The sequence below is a fragment of the Podarcis erhardii genome (assembly GCF_964252035.2).
Source record: "Podarcis erhardii genome assembly, chromosome: 1".
Lineage (NCBI taxonomy): Eukaryota > Metazoa > Chordata > Lepidosauria > Squamata > Lacertidae > Podarcis > Podarcis erhardii.
In genome coordinates this window covers 98,973,850-98,991,131 of record NC_138497.1, presented here as the reverse complement: position 1 = coordinate 98,991,131, position 17,282 = coordinate 98,973,850, and the positions used below count along the sequence as shown (strand labels likewise).

At 43.5% G+C, this 17,282-nt stretch overlaps 1 protein-coding gene across 1 annotated transcript in view; it reads right to left on the bottom strand.

Annotated features, from left to right (window-relative positions):
• THSD7B (thrombospondin type 1 domain containing 7B) overlaps nt 1-16,493 on the bottom strand; it is a 616,280-nt gene extending 599,787 nt beyond the window's left edge. Inside the window, exons 1-2 of the mRNA XM_081870551.1 lie at nt 16,468-16,493; nt 11,788-12,096 (exon numbers count right to left, since the gene is read on the bottom strand). The gene's annotated coding sequence lies outside the window, so the exon portion shown is untranslated. The remainder of the gene's footprint in view (nt 1-11,787; nt 12,097-16,467) is intronic.
• Between the last annotated feature and the right edge of the window lie 789 nt (nt 16,494-17,282).

The following is a 17,282-nucleotide window of genomic DNA, read 5'->3' as shown; positions in this document are numbered from 1 at the left end:
GCCTCATTTCGGAGCTCTTACAAGTTAAACTCGCAGCACACCATTTTAAAAATACCTTTGCAATCTATCCCAACGCTTTCTGTTTGGGTTTTAATCCAACAGCTAACTGCTTAGCCTCATGCCTTACAGCTTGAAAATAAAAGCCTGTGCGAGTCTCATTAGCCATACTGTCCTTTGAGAACTAACAGCTCATATAATAATAACTTAAATAGAGAGTGTGGTAAATCCTGCAAAAAAGAGCAATAATCTGAAAAATGAGTCATGCCTCTACATATGTATTATAAAGTAAGGCTTGCCAAGGTCTCTGCCCCCTCCCTCAGAAAATGCTTTTCTCCAGTTTTCTTCTGAAATAGTCAGCCTGTTACGATCATTGCATAGAATGAGAAGGTTGCAAACCTATCAAGTTCAACCTCCTGCTAATTGTAGAAAACCCATCTCTGCAGCATCGCATATGGCAGCACATGGGCCAAAGGCATAGCCTTGGCAATCTGGATTAGCTCACAGGCCTGATTGCCTAACCCAGTGCAGTCACCAATCATCTACCCTATACAGTACATGCAAGTGTAATACAAATAACAGTTGTAGCACTTATGCAATCCGAAATACACTTATTTGGCAGTTAAACCCAACTGAACTTGACTTCTTAGTAAATACGCATATGATTGCATCTGCATCTTCACTTTCATCTGCCCCAGCTGCAACAAAGCATGCCTCTCCCATATCGGTCTCAACAACCACAGCAGGCGCTGTAATTCTCCTACAGTTTGACTTCACCCCCAAAGGTACACATTTCCATTGTCTCCCAAGACAGACGATGCCAACCATGCTTTGGACAAGTATGCACTCTAAGCCAGAAAAAAAATATTTATTATTATTTATGAATTTATATACCACTAAATGCCTAGTTTTCTGCAGGGTAAACATGTGTGTGTGTGTGTGTGTGTGTGTGTGTGTGTGTGTGAGAGAGAGAGAGAGAGAGAGAGAGAGAGTGTTCCCTGTTTTTTTAAAGTGGGTAAAAAAGTTTCACTGCATTGCAGAGTTTGAAAAAATATTAACTACATTACTTTTTAATGAACACAAAGGAAAAAGTGGAGTACAGTGGTACCTCTGGTTAAGAACTTAAGTCGTTCTGGAGGTCTGTTCTTAACCTGAAACTGTTCTTAACCTGAAGCACTACTTTAGCTAATGGGGCCTCCTGCTGCCGCCGTGCAGACAGAGCACAATTTCTGTTCTCATCCTGAAGCAAAGTTATTAACCCGAGGTAATATTTCTGAGTTAGCAGAGTCTGTAACCTGAAGCGTATGTAACCCGAGGTACCACTGTATTCTAATACGACCACAACAAACCTTTCCTATGACGGATACTTCTTGAATCATTTGTAGATGTTACTGTCGAAAGGACAATTTGGTCTGCCTTACCATGAAGCCATTTAGGAGGGAGCTTATTTTGGGCTGGATGGGTGTTGGGTTTGATTCAGCCAGATCTAACAGCAGCATCTATGTTGCTCTGTAAAGTTTCTTGCAAGTTAAAGCACCAGAAAGGGAGTTACCCACACCCATTACAGTACTTCACTTTCATTACATAACAGTTGTTAAAGAATCCCAGCAGTGGACTGTAGCTTTTTGAGATGTTTTAAAGAAAATTTAAGAACAATTCCAGCTGGTAACAGATAAAAGCTTTCAGTTGAAGGCACAGATATATTGTAATGTGTTTAGAAAAGAAAAGAAAAGAAAAGAAAAGAAAAGAAAAGAAAAGAAAAGAAAAGAAAAGAAAAGAAAAGAAAAGAAAAGGTTAAAACAGCCCTCCAAATTAACCCTCTTCAAAGCCTGGGGCTATAAAGATCTTGATTGGGCCAGCAAAGTTTCAAAGCCTGCATCCTGTTCCTCTTTCTTGCCCTGGGGATCCTTTGTATGAAATTCATTGTTAAGCAATGCAGCTACTCCAGCAAAGGAACCATTTTAACAATTTGAACATACAAAAAGATTAAGGGGAGGGGATATTGAATTTTATTTGAAAGTTACCTAGATGATGTTCATCGTATTCACTTACATTCTTTGGAACTCCTTTCATACATGCCAAGGTGTTTTACATTGAATTACATATTGGACACTCAACTGAATGTGTTTCATTCGGGTCCTGTCCCTGCCTCTCACCACCTGGCCCAGGAGAACGCAGAACAGCGCAGAGTTCTTTCTGTTTTTAAATTTTCTTTTTTAACTTTTTAAAATTCTTTTTGGTGTGGGGGTGGGATGGATGTTTAGTCGGGTTTGGGAATTTGTTTAATTTTGGTATGTTTGTAATTTTTACTGTTTTTGGTTTTTATTGTTTTATTGTGTTGTTTTGTTTTTATATAGGTTTTATTTTGTTTTAAGGGGAGGGGTCAGGGCTGCCTGGGGGTGGGTCCCAGACAACAAAATGGCTGGGGCAGGTTCCATGGGGGGGGGGGGATGCACTGGGACAACCGATCTCAGTGATCACGGGTAGGAGGAGGAGTTACACTAAGACCAGACCATGTCATTACCGAGGAGGCAGGTTTAGTCGTTATTTGAAGACTATACCTGCCCACGGGTCTGGTCTGGTCTTGTCCTGACGGATACTGGAATCAGCAAGGGATACCCACATGGCCTGAAGGTGCTGCTGTGCAATGCCAGGTCAATGATTCATAAGACCACTGCCATCCATGACTTGATCATGGATGGAGGACTTGACCTGGCATGTGTAACAGAGACTTGGTTGGATGAAGCATATGGGCCTGTCCTTGCCACTGCTTGTCCACCAGGTTTCTCTTATGCACAGCAACCCAGGCCTTGTGGCCGGGGAGGGGGGGTTGCAGTGATTTTTAGGAAGTCATTAGTTTGCACCAGGCGTCCTATTGGGAAGACCCAGTTCTCTGAGTGCATGTTCTGGAAGTTGGGCAATAGGGGCAGTACAGGATTCCTTGTGGTGTACTGACCTCCCTGCTGCACCAAGGATTCCCTGCCTGAGCTGCTTCAGGTCATGGCGGATGTTCTCCTGGAAACACCTAGTTTGGTTGTCCTAGGGGATTTTAACATCCATGCCGACACAACCTTACAAGGGGCCGCTTGGGACTTCGTGGAAAGCGTGGCCTCCATGGGGCTGTCCCTGAATAAGTCTGGCCCAACTCATAGCTGCAGACATGCCTTAAACCTGGTGTTCACCTCTATGGATGTTGGTGATCTGACACTAAGTAAAAGTGAAACTAAAGAAGTGCCATTGTCAGATTACTTCCTGGTGCAACTGTACTTCTCCGCAACCCTTCCCCTCGGCAGGGAGGTGGGACCAATTTGGATGGTCCGCCCCTGCCACTTAATGGATCCAAATGGTTTCCAAAGAGTGGTAGGGAATGTTGATGGCCTTTCAGCTGATTCCCTGGTGGCTCGCTGGAATGTGGAGTTAACCAGGGCTATTGACTGTTTGCCTCCAAAGCGCCCTCTCCAATTGCATGGAGCATGGACAGCCCCGTGGTTTTCCACAGATCTGAGGGCAATGAAACAATCGCTGAGACGGCTAGAGTGCCGGTGGCGGATAACTCATTCTGAAGCTGACCGGACACGGGTTAGAGCTCAGTGTCAAGCCTACCAACTGGCGATAGGAACGACGAAGAGGACCTTCTTCACCGCCTCTATTGCATCTGCAGAAAACAGAAGCAGGAGACTTTTTCAGGTGGTTCACAATTTAGCGGAACCACCTGCTCCATCGGGGCCCAGTACGGGCCACATGCTCTCCTGCAATGATTTTGCAAAGTTTTTTGCAGATAAAATCGCTCAGGTTCGGGAAGAGGTAGACTCCACTGTGGGAGCAGGGCCAAGGTGGGAGAGTGCTAGAGTCCTGTCTAGTCAAGTTGCATGGGATCAATTCCAATCTGTTACCTCCAAGGATGTGGACAGGCTGCTTGGATGAGTGAAACCAACCACCTGTTTCCTTGATCCTTGCCCATCCTAGCTTATAAAAGCTAGCCGGGAAGGGCTGGGTGATGGGCTTCATGGGGTGGTGAATGCTTCTCTCTGTGAGGGAGCCTTCCCAGACCTGTTGAAAGAGGCGGTCATTAAACCGCTTCTTTAAAAAACATTTCTAGACCCAACCAATATGGCCAACTATCGCCCAGTCTCAAATCTTCCATTCTTGGGCAAGGTGATTGAGCGAGTGGTTGCTGAACAACTCCTGGCACACCTGGAAGAAGCGGACCATTTGGATCCCTTCCAGTCGGGATTCAGGCCTCATCATGGGACTAAGACTGCCTTGGTCACACTGGTCTGTGATCTCTGGCGGGCTAGGGACAAAGGTGAGAGCTGTTTCCTAGTTCTGCTGGATCTCTTAGCGGCTTTTGATACCATCGACCATAACATCCTTCTGGAGCATCTAGGGCGGCTGAGAGCTGGGGGCACTGTTATACAGTGGTTCTGCTCCTTCCTCCTGGGCCATGTTCAGAAAGTGGGGGGGGGACATGAGTGTTCAGACCCCTGGGCTCTCACTTGTGGGGTGCCTCAGGGTTCTGTCCTCTCCCCCATGCTTTTCAACATCTACATGCAGCCACTGGGTTTGGGTTGGGTGTTCATCAATATGTGGATGATACCCAGCTCTACCTCTCTTTCAAATCAGAACCAGTGAAGGTCCTGTGTGAGTGTCTGGAGGTGGTTGGAGGATGGATGGCGGCTAACAGATTGAGGCTGAATCCTGACAAGACAGAAGTACTGTTTTGGGGGGACAGGAGGCGGGCAGGTGTGGAGGACTCCCTGGTCCTGAATTGGGTAACTGTGCCCCTGAAGGACCAGGTGTGCAGCCTGAGAGTCATTTTGGACTCACAGCTGTCCATGGAGGCGCAGGTCAATTCTGTGTCCAGGGAAGCTGTTTACCAGCTCCATCTGGTACACAGGCTGAGACCCTATCTGCCCGCAGACTATCTCACCAGAGTGGTGCATGCTCTAGTTATCTCTTGCTTGGATTACTGCAATGCGCTCTATGTGGGGCTACCTTTGAAGGTGACCCGGAAACAACAACTAATCCAGAATGCGGCAGCTAGACTGGTGACTGGGAGTGGCCTCCGAAACCACATAACACCGATCTTGAAAGATCTACATTGGCTCCCAGTATATTTCCGAGCAAAATTCAAAATGTTGGTGCTGACCTTTAAAGCCCTAAATGGCATTGATCCAGTATACCTGAAGGAGCGTCTCCACCCCCATCATTCTGCCCGGACACTGAGGTCCAACGCCGAGGTTCCCTCACTGAGAGAAGCAAAGTTACAGGGAACCAGGCAGAGGGGCTTCTCGGTAGTGGCACCCACCCTGTGGAACGCCCTCCCACCAGATGTCAAAGAGAAGAACAACTACCAGACTTTTAGAAGACATCTGAAGGCAGCCCTGTTTAGGGAAGCTTTAAATGTTTAACAGACCACTGTATTTTAATATTTTGTTGGAAGCCACCCAAAGTGGCTGGGGAAACCCAGCCAAATGGCCGGGGTATAAATAATAAATTTGATGATGATGATGATGATGATTACAGTTCTCAGTAAACTCTGTATTTGATCACAAAGCACTGGGGTACGCATATATGTCCATCATCTAAGACTCACAGCTGAGCTTGGCAACCGCCTCCCTCCAAAGCACTGTGTCTGAGGTGTTGTCAATAGACAGACAAGCTCTGTGGTGTTAAATAGATTAGAAGGGACTTTACATCAGCTACTCCAATGAATAGCTACCTACAATGCATACCTACAATGCATGATGCAGCTATCCACAGCATCCCTGACAGATAGCTATCCAACCTCAAGCAGGAATGAGAAGCCTTCCATTGTCCCTGATCATTGGCCATGCTAACAGCATCTTGAGAAACACAGGTTCTCCTGCAATGGCTTGAATACATCAAGCAGAGAAAGCCAACCGCTTACTTTCCAGGGAAGAATGTTCCACTCTCAAACAGCTCATACTCTTGGAAAGTTGTCTGAAACTGGTTTAGCTAAAATCTGCTTTCTTACCATTTCCACCCATTGGTTCAAGTCCTGTGTGGACACAAGTCTATCTTGACTCCAATGCCTGAGACATCTGGCTTATCCTGTTCTATATTTAGGACAGGGATGAGGAACCTTACCCCAGGGCCCAAGTGCAGCTCTCTACCAAGTCTGGATGGAAGATATAGAAGGTTGCGAAAGAGTATGTAGAAAGTAGCCTACTGCACAGTGGTAAAAGTCAATTTTGTTGCTCTTCCTACCCACCACTGGCATGTAGCCCCTGGAAGATTGTCCAGAAGGGAATGTAGCCCTTGGGCTGAAAAAAGTTCCACATCCCTAACCTAGATGATGCAAAATGGTTATAGAAGCTTGTTTTTTAAATGCTTCATGCTGTTGCGTTCATTCAGACCAAACACGCAGGACTGATAAGATAGTAAAATTTAGTTGCTGGCAACAAATTACAAAGTAGTAGGCTCAATAATACATGGTAATAATAAGACTTTTCTTTATCTCAATCGCCCTTCTTTGGATAACTAAAATGGAAGAGGATGATGGGCTATTTTCACTTGCCAATTGAGTATGCTACCAGCAGGAAATTGGCTCAATGACATCAAGAAGGGCAGACACTGTTCAGGCAGAGTACAGTTTGGACTCAGTGTTTCAGTGGCTTATTTACTAAAGGTAAAGGTACCCCTGCCCGTACGGGCCAGTCGTGTCCGACTCTAGGGTTGTGCGCCCATCTCACTTAAGAGGCCGGGGGCCAGCACTGTCCGGAGACACTTCTGGGTCACGTGGCCAGCGTGACAAAGCTGCTCTGGCGAGCCAGCACCAGTGCAGCACACGGAAACGCCGTTTACCTTCCCGCTATAAAGCAGTACCTATTTATCTACTTGCATTTAGGGGTGCTTTCGAACTGCTAGGTGGGCAGGAGCTGGGACCGAAAGACGGGAGCTCACCCCGCCGCAGAGATTCGAACCGCCGACCATGCGATTGGCAAGCCCTAGGCGCTGAGGTTTTACCCACAGCGCCACCTGCGTCCCTAATTATTTACTACATCAGCCCCAATTCTTAAATGGGCATGCAGATGTTAAATCATTGGGTTTGCCTCTAACCACAAACCCCACAGACTTTCACAACACCACTGCAATCAGCCAGTTGGGAACATTTTTAAGGCTTGTTCAATGCAAGGGAGCACCAGAGAGGGCCGGAAAGGCAGCAGAAACAAAGTCAGGGAGAGCCCAGAAGACAATGGCTTCGATCAAAGGGCCACTGGGATAGTTATGGCCACAAGTGTCTTTGTAGGTTTTGCTGTAATAACTAGCTTTCCAGAAGATGTTGTAACTTCGTGGAATGGATTATGGCTCATTGCAGAAAAAGTTGGAGGTTCCTGAACCTCCAGACATTGTGATATATCCAAGAAACTGCAATGTGTTTGTGTGTGCCCCTCCCCCACAAATTTTACATTTTACCATCAGTCTAGGGATGTAAGGGCTGGAATCAAAATTGCATTCAAACATAGACTGCACTGATTTCATCACAAAGCAATTGCATTTTATTTTTCTTATTTCAATTTCCTTTTCATTTTTGACTCAGAGGCTGGGGATTGGTTGTGAGCACATTTGGCTTGCTCCCTTTCTCCTATTTATATGAAGTGCAGAATAGCTGTGGAAGACCATTTACCTATAGTTTATAAATGTATAGTATGAGAAGGAACAACTAAAGCTCCTCTCAACTATTCACTTCAAGTGTTCAGTGAATACACAAGGGGTGCAGGGACAAGCACACTAGCTCTGGTCCCTATCATTGGCATTCTCATCACCCCTCAGAAAAACTACCCTATTCGGATAGGGTGCCTATCTGTAGTCAGCAGTACTCATGGAGTCTTCCCATGTTAGAGGAACTCCATCACAGTTCTGAAATTCACAGAGAATCTCCAGAGTACAAAAGAGGCTCCCAACTTCAGCTACTCTCCAATTTATGGAGCTTGACTTGAAAGGTAACATGGGATGGAGCTACCACATTCATCCTCACAGCTCCCCCACCCACATATTTCTGAACATTTAAAATGAACAGCTTAAGAGGGCCAAAGCAGGATTGATGCAAGTCCAGAGTACAACATTCTCAGAACACATTGGGATGCTCTCTTCTAAGCCTCTCCTATCTAACATCCAATAAAGATCAACAGGCAACCAGAACTGTGAATAATCTGCTCTTGAAACAAAACAGAAATGTGTACCGAGGCAACCAATGTATGTGTAAAGGAAGCTGAATGGCGTGATCAGTAGATATTTATACAAACTGAGCAAATCGATTGTGCTATATTTATGTAGTATTATTTTCTCTGCTTTGACAAGTAATGGGGATGCAATGAATTTTGTGGGATCGTGAAGCTCAGTCTTGCTGACATAATAAATCTTTCTTCAACGCTACAAGCATTTGAACTCACAGAGACAGGGGGAAATCTGGAGTCACACACCAGTGTAGTCTTTATTGGAATTCCAGTCTAAAACTTTGCCTGTTTTGGCCCCTAATACCCAATGAAAAATATAGGGTTTTCACAACCGGCCAAGGGATAGAGCAACATTTACCAGACATTCAGGCTATGTATCACTCTATCCGCTTTCAGTCTCTATGCTTGGTGCCTCCCACAGCCTAATCTAGCGCAACATCAACTACACTATATTGAACTTCATTAGCTTTCAAAGCTTACCTAGCTGCAACTGACTGACTTTCTGTGACTGGTACCCTTTTTTCCCTAGTCTTTTGCCGTCACTGTGCTGCAAAAGTTCATGTTTTGTGAATGATGCACTATGAAGCCCTTGATTTGTACACAGAACTCCCTTGGAGATCAATAGTTGCTCAAGGACCGAGATTAAGGGCATGGCAGAATAATAGAAAATAACTTGGAACATTTTTGTCATCTTTCATTTGAGGATTTCCAATGTGTGGTATCAGTTCCAAAATTAAGTCCTGAAGCACCTCTGTGAGGCAGATATCAATACCTGATTTTTTCAGGTGGATACACTAATGTAGAGGATGGTTAAATGACTTGCCTAAAGCCGCACAGGCTGCGATTGCAAAAAGCAAGTCTTACACCCTACAGCTTTGGCTGATAAATCCAACCTCCTAACCACTTGGTCATAGCCTTACCTTTGTCAGAATAACTATAGTGTGTCACCTACCCCACAAAGCACTTTCTGAAATTTCAAAAACACTGTACTTATTGATGTTGTTCACTTTAAAATTCCAAAACAAGGCATACAGAAACTCAGTGTACTTGCAACTATTTACATTTGCATGGCTTATCCATACTCTCCTGCCAAGTGAGGCCTGCTGCATTGTCTTTTCCTTTAATGCAATCCTTCCAAAAGTTCCTCTCACAGCACTTTATCCATATAAATGAGGGGTAATCTTGCTTTGGAGTTTTGTCAAGTTTACCAAGTTGGGCTGCAAGGCTCTTTTGATCAACAGTGTGCTAGAAAGGGAGGTAAAGTTGGCAAAACTGGCATGAAGAAAATGACTTGCTTTGTAATAACTTTGTCAGAATTCCAAGGAAGACAGTCGAAACTGACAAAACTCTAGCTCTTAAAAGATTCAAGGAGGATGAGGGCCAAAGTACACGTACACCTATAGAAACATAGAATTGTTTAAACCTGGATCTGTCCCAATATAAAGAGGGAGGAGTGGGAGGAGGGGATCCAGTTTTCAAGAGTAAAATGCCAATTCCTTCTCTGTACCTTGTACCCCACCTAAGGACATTTTCCAGTACAGCTGGAAATCCTGGTATGAGAACTCCAGTTAAATATATATGCTAAATATATATTAGTAGTACAGGATTTAAGTTCATTGATTTCAATAGGTCTACACCATGTATGACTAATGTTAGATATCACTCTATGTGCCTCCTGTTTTATTTGTGTTGTATGCTATGCATTTTATTGGTTGTGTACCTGCAGTGTTTGACTATTTGTTGACTAACATCTGCCTGCCAAGTCAGTCAGCTAGTTTCCTTGGTTCGCTGGACTCAGCTAAATTGGTAAAGAAAAAGCGATTTATATGTGTTGTATATGCGATATAACTTTGTGCCACCAGATGGTGCTGTGGAGTCCGGTTTTTCTCTACCTGTTTTCCCTGTTGAAATTTACAACGCCTTTAACTGAAACACTTCTTTTATGTGTCTAGATCCAGCCCGTTTCACCAAATTCAACAGTACTGAGCAAAACCTTCATAAGAATGCATGTTATGTTCTTGACCAAGTTCATAAAATGCTCCCAGTTATCATGCCTGCTGCTAGCTTTTTGTGGAATTCTCCCTACCCCTTGTCGTAAAACCCTCCTGTGTCCCTACTGATAGCTGATAGTCCCAATAGGTCCAAAATTCAGTGAGCTGCTAAATAGCCTATATAAGAGAATTCCAGTGTCTTCATCTATCCTCTGCTAACTTATTGCTTAGGGATTCTCTCTCTTTCTCTCTCTCTAGGCTAAGTAAGAAGCATACAACACGATTCACAGTTGAAATAAATAAAAAAATTGTCCACCTTAGAGACAAACTAAGTTTGTTCTGGGTATAAGCTTTCGTGTGCATGCACACTCTTCAGATACACTGAAACAGTTCTGGATCGTTGGTTCAAGTGTTCAAAAAGTCAGTTGGTGCTGAAAATGCTTAGCATACAGACAGATGTTTTGTTCCAATTCCTGACAGACAGTTGTCCATATCCGATGACTCCCATTTGATTGACAGTCTAACAAAGGACTCATGTTTCAATGATACTATAGTGCTATTCTCTTCTGGCCAGATCATTTTATGAAAGTAAGGGACTGGGTGGACTGGTAATGAATCTGTCAGGGGGTTTTCAAAAATTCTAGCAAAACAAAAGGTGAAGTATGCCACAGCACATCATGTCTTCACCAAGAAGCTACAGTTTGTTTACATGTTTAATGCTCTCCCCAAAATGTTCTTACCTCTAGCTATCTTTACTCATGCCCACATCAGCCCAGGTGCTTGACAATGGCAACCCCTCCTGTTTTTGAAGTCCCAGGCAGGCAGCAAAACAGGAAGTTCACTGAACCCTTGATGGCCCTCCATACACATAGCTGCAGAGCAGCATCCAGCTGGATAGATCTCAACATATGCAGCCCTGACATTCAGTTCTTTTTGTAATGAGCTTTTGGGGGAGGGTGTTTGGGATTTTCCAGCAGGGAAAACCACAACCCCCTTACTCTGTCGGGATTTGCTCCAAGATGTGTGTGCTGTAGCTGGGGTGCGCTTCACATGGGCAAGCATCAGAAGGGCTAAACTAGAAGCAACTGGCATGGTTAGAAACAGACTGGAATCAGGTAGCAAGGCAAGGTCCAAGAGTCTGCTGTTGCTACTGAGTTATACAGTCTGAAGAGCTGGGGCTTTATATGTTCTGATTGACTTGTAGAATCAGCTGGAAGTACAAAAGCTGCAGAGGGAAAGGTCAGCTAGCTGATTATGGGAATCTGCAAATAGAGGATGCCCTTTTACACAAGGCAAGAGTTGAGAACCTATGACTCTCCCAATGTTGTTGGATTCCCAGTCCCACCGGTGGGCCAAGCTGCATAGCCAATGATCAGGGATGATGAGTGCTGAAGTCCAGCAGCATCTGGAGGGCCGCAGGTTCCCCACCATTGCCCAAAGGCCGAGTATACCTTCCAAGGAAACAGGATGGTAGGGGTCCAGGAAGAAAGGTTCTGGAGGCTGGTTACTGGAGATCCAGGTTCGAGACCCTCTTTAGCACATTACACTCAAACCCAACACGAGTAACTTAGCTGGTAGAAACAAGAAGGTAGAATTACCTGATGAAGAACTATTGGAGCATGTTTGGCTGAAGATGCTGAATTAAAGCAGATTGCTTTTGTTGGCATCCGTCTGTCTCAGGAAACAATGCAGGAGAGCACCTTTAGAGGTGAAGTCAAACTGTTGGAAGGTTACAGCACCCGTTGTGGCTGAAGAGACCAATACGGGAGCAGCATGTCTTTTCAGAGCTGGGGCAGATGAAGCATCTGGTTGTGCTGATGCAGATGCACCATAGCATTTCTTCTCTCTGCGCTCAATGGCATTAGGAAATAATAGCCATAACGTATGTGCATTCATGTCCAACATGTCTGGAAGTAAAAAAGTAAAAAATGAGAATGCATAACATACTTTTCAAGTTACAGATAGGTAGCCGTGTTGGTCTGCCATAGTCAAAACAAAACAAATTCCTTCCAGTAGCACCTTAAAGACCAACTAAGTCAGTTCTTGGTATGAGCTTTCGTGTGCATGCACACTTCTTCAGATACACTGAAACAGAAGTTTCCAGACCCTTCTATATAGTGAGAAGGTGGGGAGGGGTATTACTCAGAAGGGTGGTGGGAATGGGTGATTGGCAGATAGCTGTGATGAGCCTGTTGACGACTCTTAACGACTGCAATAGGTCTTACAGGAAAAAGCAAGGGGTGAAAAGGTGAAAAATGGCTTTGTCATGTATAATGAGATAAGAATCCAAGGTCTTTGTTCAGACCAGGTTTCTCCATGGTTTTGAGTTTGGTGATAAGTTGTAATTCAGCAGCTTCTCTTTCCAGTCTATTTCTGAAATTCCTTTGTAATAGAACAGCTACTTTGAGATCTTGTATAGAATGTCCTGGGAGATTGAACAGGACATTCTATACAAGATCTCAAAGTAGCTGTTTTACTACAAAGGAATTTCAGAAATAGACTGGAAAGAGAAGCTGCTGAATTACAACTTATCACCAAACTTAAAACCATGGAGAAACCTGGTCTGAACAAAGACCTTGGATTCTTATCTCATTATACATGACAAAGCCATTTTTCACCTTTTCACCCCTTGCTTTTTCCTGTAAGACCTATTGCAGTCGTTAAGAGTCGTCAACAGGCTCATCACAGCTATCTGCCAATCACCCATTCCCACCACCCTTCTGAGTAATACCCCTCCCCACCTTCTCACTATATAGAAGGGTCTGGAAACTTCTGTTTCAGTGTATCTGAAGAAGTGTGCATGCACACGAAAGCTCATACCAAGAACTGACTTAGTTGGTCTTTAAGGTGCTACTGGAAGGAATTTGTTTTGTTTATACTTTTCAAGGTTCATCTGAAAAGGGGTATATTTACATGCTTAAGATGTTCTCTGTCAGTTCAGAATATCATCCATGATGTTATAGCTAGGATAAGACCCCGCCCGGTTCAAACTAATTAGAATCCCTATATGTGCATCACTCTTTGTTTGATTTAGAAAGAGCCTGTGATGTGTCCTGCTCAACAGCAGGAAAATCTGATGTGTCTAAATGATGACACGAAAAAGCTAAGTTCACTTACTATGTACATATCTCCAAGTGGTTTACAATAAAGAAAAATCAAAATAATCTAGATATATACACAGACAATAAGCATGATTTCAAATGAGTTAAGAAAAATCCAAATAACATATTATCCATATCCACAATATCAGAGAAAATCACTACACAGCACGATACAAATTCCCAACCAACATAAAAACCCACTATTCACACAGAATCTCATTCATTATCTATACTGTGAACTGGAATCAAAACCGCTGCCGTCCCCCCCAAAAAAGTCCTTGACACTTCTTGATGCTAATAGAAACCTTCCATATTCCGTATCTTTGAATCAGTCATTTTAGCTACAGTGGTACCTCGGGTTAAGTACTTAATTCGTTCCAGAGGTCTGTTCTTAACCTGAAGCACCACTTTAGCTAATAGGGCCTCCTGCTGCCGCCGGAGCACAATTTATCCTGTTCTCATCCTGAAGCCAAGTTCTTAACCCACGGTAATATTTCTGGGTTAATGGAGTCTGTAACCTGAAGCGTATGTAACCTGAAGCGTATGTAACCTGAAGTGTATGTAACCTGAAGCGTATGTAACCCGAGGTACCATTGTACTCTTAAAGGCAGGCTGATTCAAAAAGAAGTGCAGTCTAATGTAAGCTTCCCCCTTGGTATTTCTCATAATATGGTTGTGCAAGCCTACTCACAACATGATAAAGTTGTAAATAACACATCCAGAAAAAAAGGTTTTTTCTATAACATATTTCAGGGTGAGACATGCCTTGCCATTTTATCATGTTGGGAGCCCTTTTTGCAGCTCACCATTTGAATATTTTAAGAGAAAGTCACCTTGAGACTTGCATAAAACAGCCCTGCAACAGTATTTCATAAATGGGACGGATATGCTACAGCAATGCCATCTTCCCCTTTATTGCACCTTGCAGATGAGGCCCTTCCTAATCCTTAAGGTCATCTTTCCTTTTATCTGTCCATTGCCCTTCAGTGGCCTGGGTTCCTGCCTCTCTCCCTACCCGCAACTCCTGTTTTCTTCTTATGGGCTTATTTTTACTTTGTCTTTCTTGACTGTACTTGGTTCTCCTCATTTTTTTCCCTATTTTGCCTCAAAACACACACATCCTCTCACACAACCCTTTTTATTTCAATTCCTACATTCAGAACAATGACAGGAGGCGCAGTCTCTTTATGCCCTTTAAAACTCTTCTGTATTTCTTAAAACTCCCTTTGGACAAAGCAGACACATACGTCAGATGAGTTCTCTGAGATATCTTTTCTGCACAGCTATCACTTTACATACAGCTAATTGAGTAACACTGACCTTTTATTTGCACTGTATGTGAGATGTTTTTAACGAGAGATGCCAGTTCATCATATTCTCTGTAAATTATTAAAGGAGCTAACATGGGAAGCTGCCTTAGACAAGGTTGGACTATTTGTACACCTAGCCCAGTACTGATGGACAATCTCTCGCCAGAGGCTCTGGCAGAAGTCTTTGGCATTATGAGATCCTTTTAACAGAAGCCACGGATGCAAAGCATGTGCTCTACCCCTAAGCTACAGTCCCTCCTGAAATATACTGAATAACAGAAGGCAGTCCTGTATAGCAAAGCTTTTTAAGGTTTAACGTTTTGCTGTGTATTTATATAAGCTGGAAGATGCCAGAGTAGCTGGGGCAGTCAGATAGGCGGGGTACAAATATTAATTGTGATTTCTTCTCTTCCTCTCTTTCTTCTCTTCCCTTTCCTTCTTGATGTGCTTTTTCCTTAGGTAACATTGGACAATTACCTACATTAGAGTATAATGGGCTGGCCTTTGGTCCCATGTGCACTATACAATCAAAGCAATATTATACCACTTTAAACACCTGTGGCCGCTCCGAAAGAATCCTAGGAATTGTGGTTTATTAAAGATACTGAAAGTTGCTAGGAGACCCCTATTCGCCTCACAGAGCTACAATTCACTGAGTTCCCTAGGAAGAAGGATCAATCGTTTAACAACTCTAAGAATTGTAGCTTTGGAAGGGGGATACGGGGTCTCCTAACAATTTCCAGCATCCTTAACAAACCACAATTCCCAGGATTCTTTGGGAGCAGCCAAGACTCTTTAAAGTGATATGGTGCTGCTTTGAAATTATAGTGCAAATGGGGCTTTTATCTGCCGACATAAATCTGTATTTCTCTACATTACATGTCAGAATTTTTAAAAATTAAGCAGCTACTATGTACTACCTATAATCCTTTTTTTTAAGTGTTGTAAAGTGCTTTCCTGATCTATCTTCCCCTGTATTTGACTATTTGCACTATTTGTACTTTTGCAGCATTGCATGGGGAAGCACTTCACACACCATATTTGTTAGGTATATTACCCCAGTGTGGGATACCACTTAGAAGTACTGAATGAGGAACGCTGAGAGCCAGATCTAAATCCTTGGTCAGTCATAAAACTTGGGACAATCACTATACCATACATTATATGTGAAGGGGGTCCATGTGTCCAAAGGGGCAGTGGGGCTGTGCTGCTGGTTCTGCCCCCATGCAGCATGGTGTCCCCAGGCATGGGACCTGAGTGTGGGTGACTTAGCAGGAGAAGCCTATACATATGAGCTTTCATGAGAGCTAGAATCCCAATGGTACAGGGTTCCAGCACCCATGGAAGTCTACATGCAGAGGCTTCCTCCTCAGCTCAAATGCCCATGCTCCATTCCTGGATGCCAAAGGAGGGAGCCAGGAAAGATGTGTGGCATCAAGGGCAGGGCCATCAGCCCCGATTTTAATGCATGGGCCCCATTCATGTAAATAACACTTTAGGGGGACTCATGTCTCAGTCTAAACTGACTCTGGGTTGTTTTGAGTATCAAATGGAAAGCAGGGAAAGAACATATGTTTACAGCATTGCATTGTAGCCCATATGGGCATCACTGCTGTTTACCTGGATAGGGATGGAGTAAGAGCAGGGCAATGGGAAGGGCAGGTCTGCGCATACACAGCAACATAACCATTCCTGCAGAGGATCCCATGCAACCCCAATAAAATAAGCTGCTTCACCACATGGGCCACTGCTTAGCATTGTCCTAAGCTCCTTAAAACAAAGGCAGGATTTAAACACAAAAATCAATATTTGTAGCAATATTTGTATTTCCATAGAATGCAAATCAACACTAAGTCAATGCTGTTACCTCAGTCACCACCTTCTCTCTTCTTCAGTTTTGCTTTCCCCCTGTCAGAAGAAGATATATCTCTTTTGTTTATGTGCCTGTGACATAAAAGGGCCAGATATATGGATGGTGCTAAATATATCACCTGGTTGCATCCAAGGAAATGTGTGAGGCTCTTCCATTGGTTCAGCTGGGACCAACTACCCCAGGGCAATTCTCACCACATGACTGACCCCATCAAGAGCCAATCCACTTTAAATACATCAGATGGAGAAGGAGAGAGATAAAAGCCCCTTCATCCAGCTGCCTGAGACCAATTGCCATTTGCTTACACACACAATTTGCTGGTGCCTGAATTTGCTTCTTTTTCTTTTTCTGTTATACCTCTTAGACTATAACCCCCGCCCCCCAACGATTTGCCAGAAAGACAGTATATTATCATGCAGGCATGCATGCATACAATTTATATATCTCTACAACCAGTTTATAAGAAAAAGTACAGTGATTTAAAAAAAAATAAAAATCACAGCTTAAGTCTAAGAAATACATGGTACAGTATCAAAATACAATAAAATACTGAATCACAACACTAAGCAGATACTGACAGAGAGAGTGGGGAAAATAAAACATCGGAGGAAGCCTGATTATACAAAAAAGTTTTTAAAAGGTGTTTGAAACAAGCCATGGCTGATTTGCTCTGAATCACAAGGGGGAGTGGTGGGAGGATGTGGAGAAAGCTTATTTCCATGATGTAATCACCAATACCAAAATGCTCTCATTAATATAATAAATACATTTTAAAATTGTCACCATCAACATATCCATCATAAAAAGAC